Below are 7,735 nucleotides of genomic sequence, written 5' to 3' on the forward strand. Positions count from 1 at the left end.
GCAGGAATGAAAATTGAAATAACATGCTTACATGAATTTTTATATCTTAAGTATACAAGTATAAAACTAAAAAGAGGAGTAAAATTAAATTTTGATTAATTTTCTATTATTTTCATTTCAATTCAACATGTAGATATTCAATAGACTTTTAAGTAGTGGGTACAAACATAAAAACAAACTAACACACTAACTTTGATTTAACAGTCTCAACTAAATAGTTAGTAGAAAAGCAAATAACACACTAACATGATAAAAGAAAATTACAGGGTAGCAGTTTCTGAATTTCAAATTTAAGATCTATGCTAGCAAGATTTTCAACTTTACAAAAGACATAGAATTAAGTTAAGTTCTAAACTAACTAAATCACTGTACTAAACACATAACAACAGATACTTTTCTAGCATTTTAAACACAAAACTACTAACAATCTAACAAAACACAAAATCACAATACAATTAAACAAAATAACAGTCTCATACATCACAAAATCTAAACTAACACTCAAACATAAATGTTTCAGTTCCAAAGCATAAAAACACATCACATCTTAGGTCTCAAGTCCAAATAAACACATAAATGCAACTTTAGCAAGCTCCGACCACATAGTCCAAAACACCATACAAACATAAAAATGAATCTCATAGTCCAACTCCTCATTCTTTGAATTGCCTCATTCTCTGAATCACCGCTATCTCAAACTTCTGTAGGCTCATAATCAGGGTATTATGGATATGAAAGAAATTGCACTCCTTGGTTAACCCTAATGAGGCTCTCCAAAGATGAGTGAAATTTCTCTTCATAATCACTTTCTATCCTATTATACCTATCAGTATGATCTGCAAAATGCTCTAAATTTTGTACCCTATCAGTGGTATAGTTAAAATTATCCATCATCCTCTGTAATAATTGATATTGGGTCTCAGTAGACTCACCTCTAGAAGTAGAAGCACGTGAGTTAGATGGTCTAGATGTAGAAGAATCAAACGTCTCCATTCCATAACTCCTAGAAAATTCTCCTCTCCATCCAAAAATAGAATGTTCATAATAAGTCTTCACATTCACCTTTGAAATAGGCTTCATAGGCAGCAGTACTTCCTCCCAGCTATCATATCTTACTCCATCTTGCTCACATAAAGAAAAGATCAAGGAAGCAAATCTCAAACCTACAGTAGTAATAATAGTGGCATAACTGATGAAGTTTGACATATCAAAGCTCCAATGTTGATGTGCTTTTCTTCCTGGATACAATAATTTAACGTGGTTCTCTCTATGGTAACTTCACTGAGATGATTTTTTGGTAGCAGACGAGCAAAAATAAAATAGTTCCATGCCTTTGAAAGTGCACTTAACTTTGACGTGGGAAATTTGACTCTCCTTTCATCAATGATCTTCTAGTGATTTTCCAGAGTCCTCTTCCAATAGTCAAATAATAAATAATATCATCTAGTTTTGTCTCAGTCGGACTATAATTTGCATAAAAACATAAAGTATCTGGTGGCAAATAGTAGAAAAAATTGATTACCTCTGGTGAAAAAGGTACCAAATTTCCTCGAACCATGACTCTATCATCATCAGCTTCAGCGAGGTTTACATAGAACTCCCTAACAACAGAAATACCTGCAATAGTAGAAAAACAACAGAATTATTCTCACTATTGTTAAACGATCAGATCTTCCACAGATCCACCTGGATTCTTAAAACAACACTTCTGAATAAGCTTTCGTGACTGCATCAATCTTGAGCCTTCGAACTAACAAACTTGCTCAAATCAAAAGGGCTCTTTCCTTTACTCCTCTTCATTCTTGGTGCCATTCTACAATTTTATAAAATTTCAAAATTAACTTCCAAAATCAAGTTTGAACTACTAAATTAAACTTCCAAAAGCATAAACTACACTTCCTATGCAATTTCCATAGATTTTTCTTAATTTTTCACCATGAATAGTGAATTTTTGAATTTCTCCAAATGTACTCAAAATACATGGTGAAAATCCAAAATTTTTGCATAGAAGTAAAGCTCTTACCTTAAGAAATCCGAATCTAGCAAATTTTTCTTGATTCCACCAAGAAACCTCCACCTAATAGCTTGCCCTAGCTCTCCAAAATGGTGGTTTCAAGAGGTTAAAGGTGACATCATCACAGGTCTCAAGTCCAAATAAACACATAAATGCAACTGTAGAAAGCTCCGACCACATAGTCCAAAACATCATACAAACATAAAAATAAATCTCATAGTCCAACTCCTCATTCTCTGAATCACCGCTATCTCAAACTTCTGTAGGCTCATAATCAGGGTATTATGGATATGAAAGAAATTGCACTCCTTGGTTAACCCTAATGAGGCTCTCCGAAGATGAGTGAAATTTCTCTTCATAATCACTTTTTATTCTATTATACCTATCAGTATGATCTGTAAAATGCTCTAAATTTTGTACCCTATCAGCGGTATAGTTAAAATTATCCATCATCCTCTATAATAATTGATATTGGGTCTCGGTAGACTCACCTCTAGAAGTAGAAGCACGTGAGGTAGATGGTCTAGATGTAGAAGAATCAAACGTCTCCATTCCGTAACTCCTAGAAAATTCTCCTCTCCAGCCAAAAATAGAATGTTCAGAATAAGTCTTCACATTCACCTTTGTAATAGGCTTCATAGGCAACAGTACTTCCTCCCAGCTATCATATCTTACTCCATCCTGCTCACATAAAGAAAAGATCAAGGAAGCAAATCTCAAACTTACAGTAGTAACAATAGTGGCATAACTGATGATAGTTTGACATATCAAAGCTCCAATGTTGATGTGCTTTTCTTCCTGGATACAATAATTTAATGTAGTTCTCTCTATGGTAACTTCACTGAGATGATTTGTTGGTAGCAGACGAGCAGAAATAAAATAGTGTCATGCCTTTGAAAGTGCACTTAACTTTGACGTGGAAAAGTTGACTCTCCTTTCATCAGTGATCTTCTACTGTCCTCTTCCAACACTCAAATAAGAAATAATCTCATCTAGCTCCGTCTCAATCGAACTATAATTTGCATAAAAACATAAAGTATCTGGTGGCAAATAGTAGAACAAATTGATTACCTCTGGTGAAAAAAGTACCAAATTTCCTCGAATCATGGCTCTATCATCTTCAGCTTCAGCAAGGTTTACATAGAACTCCCTAACAACAGAAATAACTGCAATAGTAGAAAAACAACAGAATTATTATCACTGTTCGTAAACGATCAGATCTTCCACAGATCCACCTGGATTCTTAATACAACGCTTCTGAATAAGCTTTCGTGATTGCAACACATAACTGTGCCTATCTTGAGCCTTTGAACTAACAAATTTTCTTCAAACTAACAAACTTGCTCAAATCAAAAGGGCTCTTTCCTTTACTCCTCTTCATTCTTGGTGCCATTCTACAATTTTATAAAATTTCAAAATTAACTTCAAAAATCAAGTTTAAACTACTAAACTAAACTTCCAAAAGCATAAACTACACTTCCTATGCAATTTCCATAGATTTTTCTTAATTTTTCACCATGAATAGTGAATTTTCGAATTTCTCCAAATGCACTTAAAATACATGGTGAAAATCCAAAATTTTTGCATAGAAGTGAAACTCTTACCTTTAGAAATCCAAATCCAGCAAATTTTTCTTGATTCCACCAAGAAATCTCCACTTAAAAGCTTGTCCTAGCCCTCCAAAATGGTGATTTGAAGAGGTTAAAGGTGACAGGAGGATAAAAATGGTGATTTTTAGCTCAAATTTTCACTTTTAACCATTCGCAAACCGATTTTCGTGAATTGGCGCTTAAGCGCGGATAAGTGGTGCTTAGGCGCCTGCCTCTCAGGTTAGCTCGGGCTTAAGCACGGTATGTAGCACTTAGGTGTCAGTGCACGATTTTTGAGATTTTTAAATTTAAGTAAAATGCACTATTTACCTAAGTATACCATCCCTAAATTGTCTTATAACACTTAAATGACTATTTTCATTTCCTATAACTCTCCTCTCTCACAAAATTCTCTTTATAACTCAATTTAATTCGAGGTTAAAAATAACAAAAATTTTCACACAAACAAATATATATATATTCATTCACAAACAATAACAGTACATATAACACTTAATTTTCACTCTAAATAGTTTCGGATGAGGAAATTTTCTAAATACAAACACTTAGCAAACAAACACAATTAAACTCATAAAAAAATGATAAACACTAAAAACAAACACTAACATATAAACACAACAACTCCAAACAAACAAACTCGGACATAGAACTTAATTCCACTCTTCATTTGATGGGACAAACTCCAGTCTTTCATTAGTCTCTCATATGTCAATTAGAATATAAAGTTGATAAAACGGACGGTGGTGACGTGCTCTGATACTAACTTCTTCAATCTATTTCTGCTTAAGAAACATCTCCTTATTCACTTCCTCTATATAACTAGTATGACTAAATTACATTTTCAATTGCCATCCAATATGCTCAAGATGGTCATGAATCTCAATTACCTTGGTCTCAAGTAAAGCCATAGTAGTCTCAATTTTGCTGATCTTTTTTTATATTCCTTCGATACTAATGGCTAAGTAATCGTTATACATCTCTTGTGCACTTTGACTAATGAATCTCTTTCTCATGGTCTCTTCCTTCTTCTTCAAATTCATCTCCCATGAAGACATCTTATCAAAATCTCTCTTTCTCTTATAGATTTTAGGGCTGAAAATTATCTGGGGTGAAATTCCTTCACAAAACCCTTCTATTTATAGGCCTAAATCCCTCAAATAACTTCTAGGCACATCTAGGAGTTGCATTGGCATGTTTTTACAAACTAATTGGCGGTTAAACTTTCTAGAATTTTAATTTCGCACATGGTTATTAACTTCCGCGCTTAAGCGTCAGTGCACATTTTTGCACTAGTCAACTTAACATTTCTCATTCTAACATGTCTAGGTTATTAAATAAAGTCTTAAAATCAATACTAACACATAATAGCTCAAAAATACTATCCCAATTTTTCTTAACCATACAAAAACAACAATCAAAGCAAAACACACTGATAACTATGGGTTACCCCCCATAAAGCGCTTAGTTTTATGTCGTCAGCCCGACATAACCAGTGTTTATTCTGATTGAACCAACATCATTTCTTCATTAAAATTATGTTGAATCCTTATAAAATAAGGTTTCAGTTTATGACCATTCACTTTAAACACTATATCAGTCTTAGGATCTTTACTATCCGCAGCTCTGTAAGGATAAACTTTCATCACAATAAATGGACACATCCACCTTGACTTAATTTTGAATGAAAATAATCTTAACCTTGCATTATATAGCGAAACTTGTTGCCCTGGCTGAAAATTTTTAGTAATAAATTTTTAGTCAGAATCCTTTGATCATGCCACATTTTCATCTTTCCTTTGTAATTCTTAGCACTTTCATAAGATTCATTCCTTATCTTTTAAAGCTCATTTAATTGCAATAATCTTTTCTCACTAGCATCTTTCAAATTATAATTGAACTTTTTAATTGCCCAATATGTTTTTTGCTCAAGTGACAAGCTTTCCCAAATATTAGCCTAAATGGGAACATTTTTATAGGAGTTCTATATGCAGTCTTATAAGCCCACAAAGCATAGTCAAGTTTGACTGACGAATCCATTTTTGTTGGATTTACAGAGTTTCCCATAATTCTCTTAATTTTCTGATTGGATAATTCAGCCAATTGTCTGAGGATGATAAGGAGTAGCAATTCTATGTTTATATGATATTTCTTTAATAACTTCTCTATTATGACATTTCTGAAATAACTTCCCCCATCAGTAATGATAACTCTTGGTATCCCAAATCTATAAAATATGTTCGTTTTAAAAAATTTTGCAACAGTTTAAGCATCACATAGAGGTAAAGCAACAACTTCTATCCATTTGGATACATAGTCCACTACTAACAGAATATATATATATTTCCGAAAGATGATATAAATGGTCACATGAAATTTAATCCCCAAACATAAAATATTTAAACTTTTAACATATAATTGAGGGGCATCTCATTTCTTCTAGAAATATTACCTACATGTTGACATAATTTTCTTCTAATGGTACACATCTTCGAATAACCAGATCCTTTCTTTATTTATATAAAAACGAGTCATCCCAAAAATAAGTCTTAGCTTCAGAAATAAATTTCCTCTTTTTTTGGTATGACATTTCATAAGATATAATATCACTAACGAGAAAGTTCACAATGTCGACATACCACGGAACACACCACTCATTAATAGTGAACAATTTTTCATCTGGAAAATATTCATTAATTTTTTTTTGAAACAAAGTTGTTTCTCTAATTCAAGTCTGGATAGATGATCAGTAATTTAATTCTCAGCTCCATTTCTACTGCTATCACCAAGTCAATTCTTGTAAAAGAATAACTCATCTTATAAGTCTTGGTTTTGCATCATATTTTTTCATTAAATACTTGATAGCAGAATGATCAGTATGCACAATACACTTAGTTCCAATTAAGTATGATTTGAATTTATCAAAAAAATATACTACTGCTAATAAATCTTTCTTAGTTATGGTGTAATTAATTTGAGCTTCATTAAGAGTTCTACTAGCATAGAAGATAACTTTGAAAATCTTATCATGTTTTTGTCCTAAAATAGCTCCAATCACATCAGTTCAAAAGATTTTCCCCAATATGGTGAAACTATAATTGGTGCAGTGATTAATTTTTCTTTTAATAACTCAAAATCTTTTAGGCACTCTTCATCAAAATTTAAAATTGTATCTTTCTCTAGTAAATGGCATAAAGACTTAGCAGTTTTTGAGAAGTCTTTTATATATCGCCTATAGAATTCAACATGTTTTAAAAAACCTCCTAATTTCACTTACATTTGTTGGATAAGATAAATTAGTGATCACTTGAATTTTAGCAGGATCTACTTCCATACCATTTTTTGATATTTTATGTTCTACTATAATTCCTCCTGCTACCATAAATTGACATTTTTACCAATTAAGGACTAAATTTGTTTCTTCACAGTGCTTAAGAACTTTAGATAAATGTTCTAAACATAAGTCAAATGAAGTTCCAAACATTAAAAAAATCATACATAAATACTTCAATCACTTTTTCAATTAAATCACAAAAAATTGCCATCATACTTCTTTGAAATGTAGCAGGGCATTACATAAATCAAAGGACATTCTTCTAAAAGCAAAAGCACCATACAGACTAGCAAAAGTTGTTTTCTCTTGATCCTTAGCAGTTATTTGTATTTTGTGATAACCAGCATATCCATCCAAGAAAATAAAAGTATTTATGCCCAGCTAGTCTATCCAGCATTTGATCTAGAAAGGGTAGTGGAAAATTATCTTTCCTTGTGGCAAGATTTAATTTTCTATAATCAATACATATTCACCACCCTACAACTTGTCTAGTAGATATTAGCTCATTATGTTTATTTACAATCACAGTTACTCCTCCTTTCATAGGAACACAATGAATTGGACTAGCACATGCACTATCTGAAATAGGGTAGATAATTCTTAAATCTAACCACTTTAAAATTCCTTTCTTTACAACTTCTTTCATAACAAGATTCAATCTCCTTTGAGGATCAGCGCTGGGTTTGCAGTTCTCTTCCATTGAATTCTATGCATATAAATTGAAGGGTTAATTCCTTTAATAACATCAATTGTCCATCCAAAGGCTTTCTTAAAATTTTT

The sequence above is a fragment of the Phalaenopsis equestris genome, unplaced genomic scaffold (assembly GCF_001263595.1).
Source record: "Phalaenopsis equestris unplaced genomic scaffold, ASM126359v1 Scaffold000131, whole genome shotgun sequence".
NCBI lineage: Eukaryota > Viridiplantae > Streptophyta > Magnoliopsida > Asparagales > Orchidaceae > Phalaenopsis > Phalaenopsis equestris.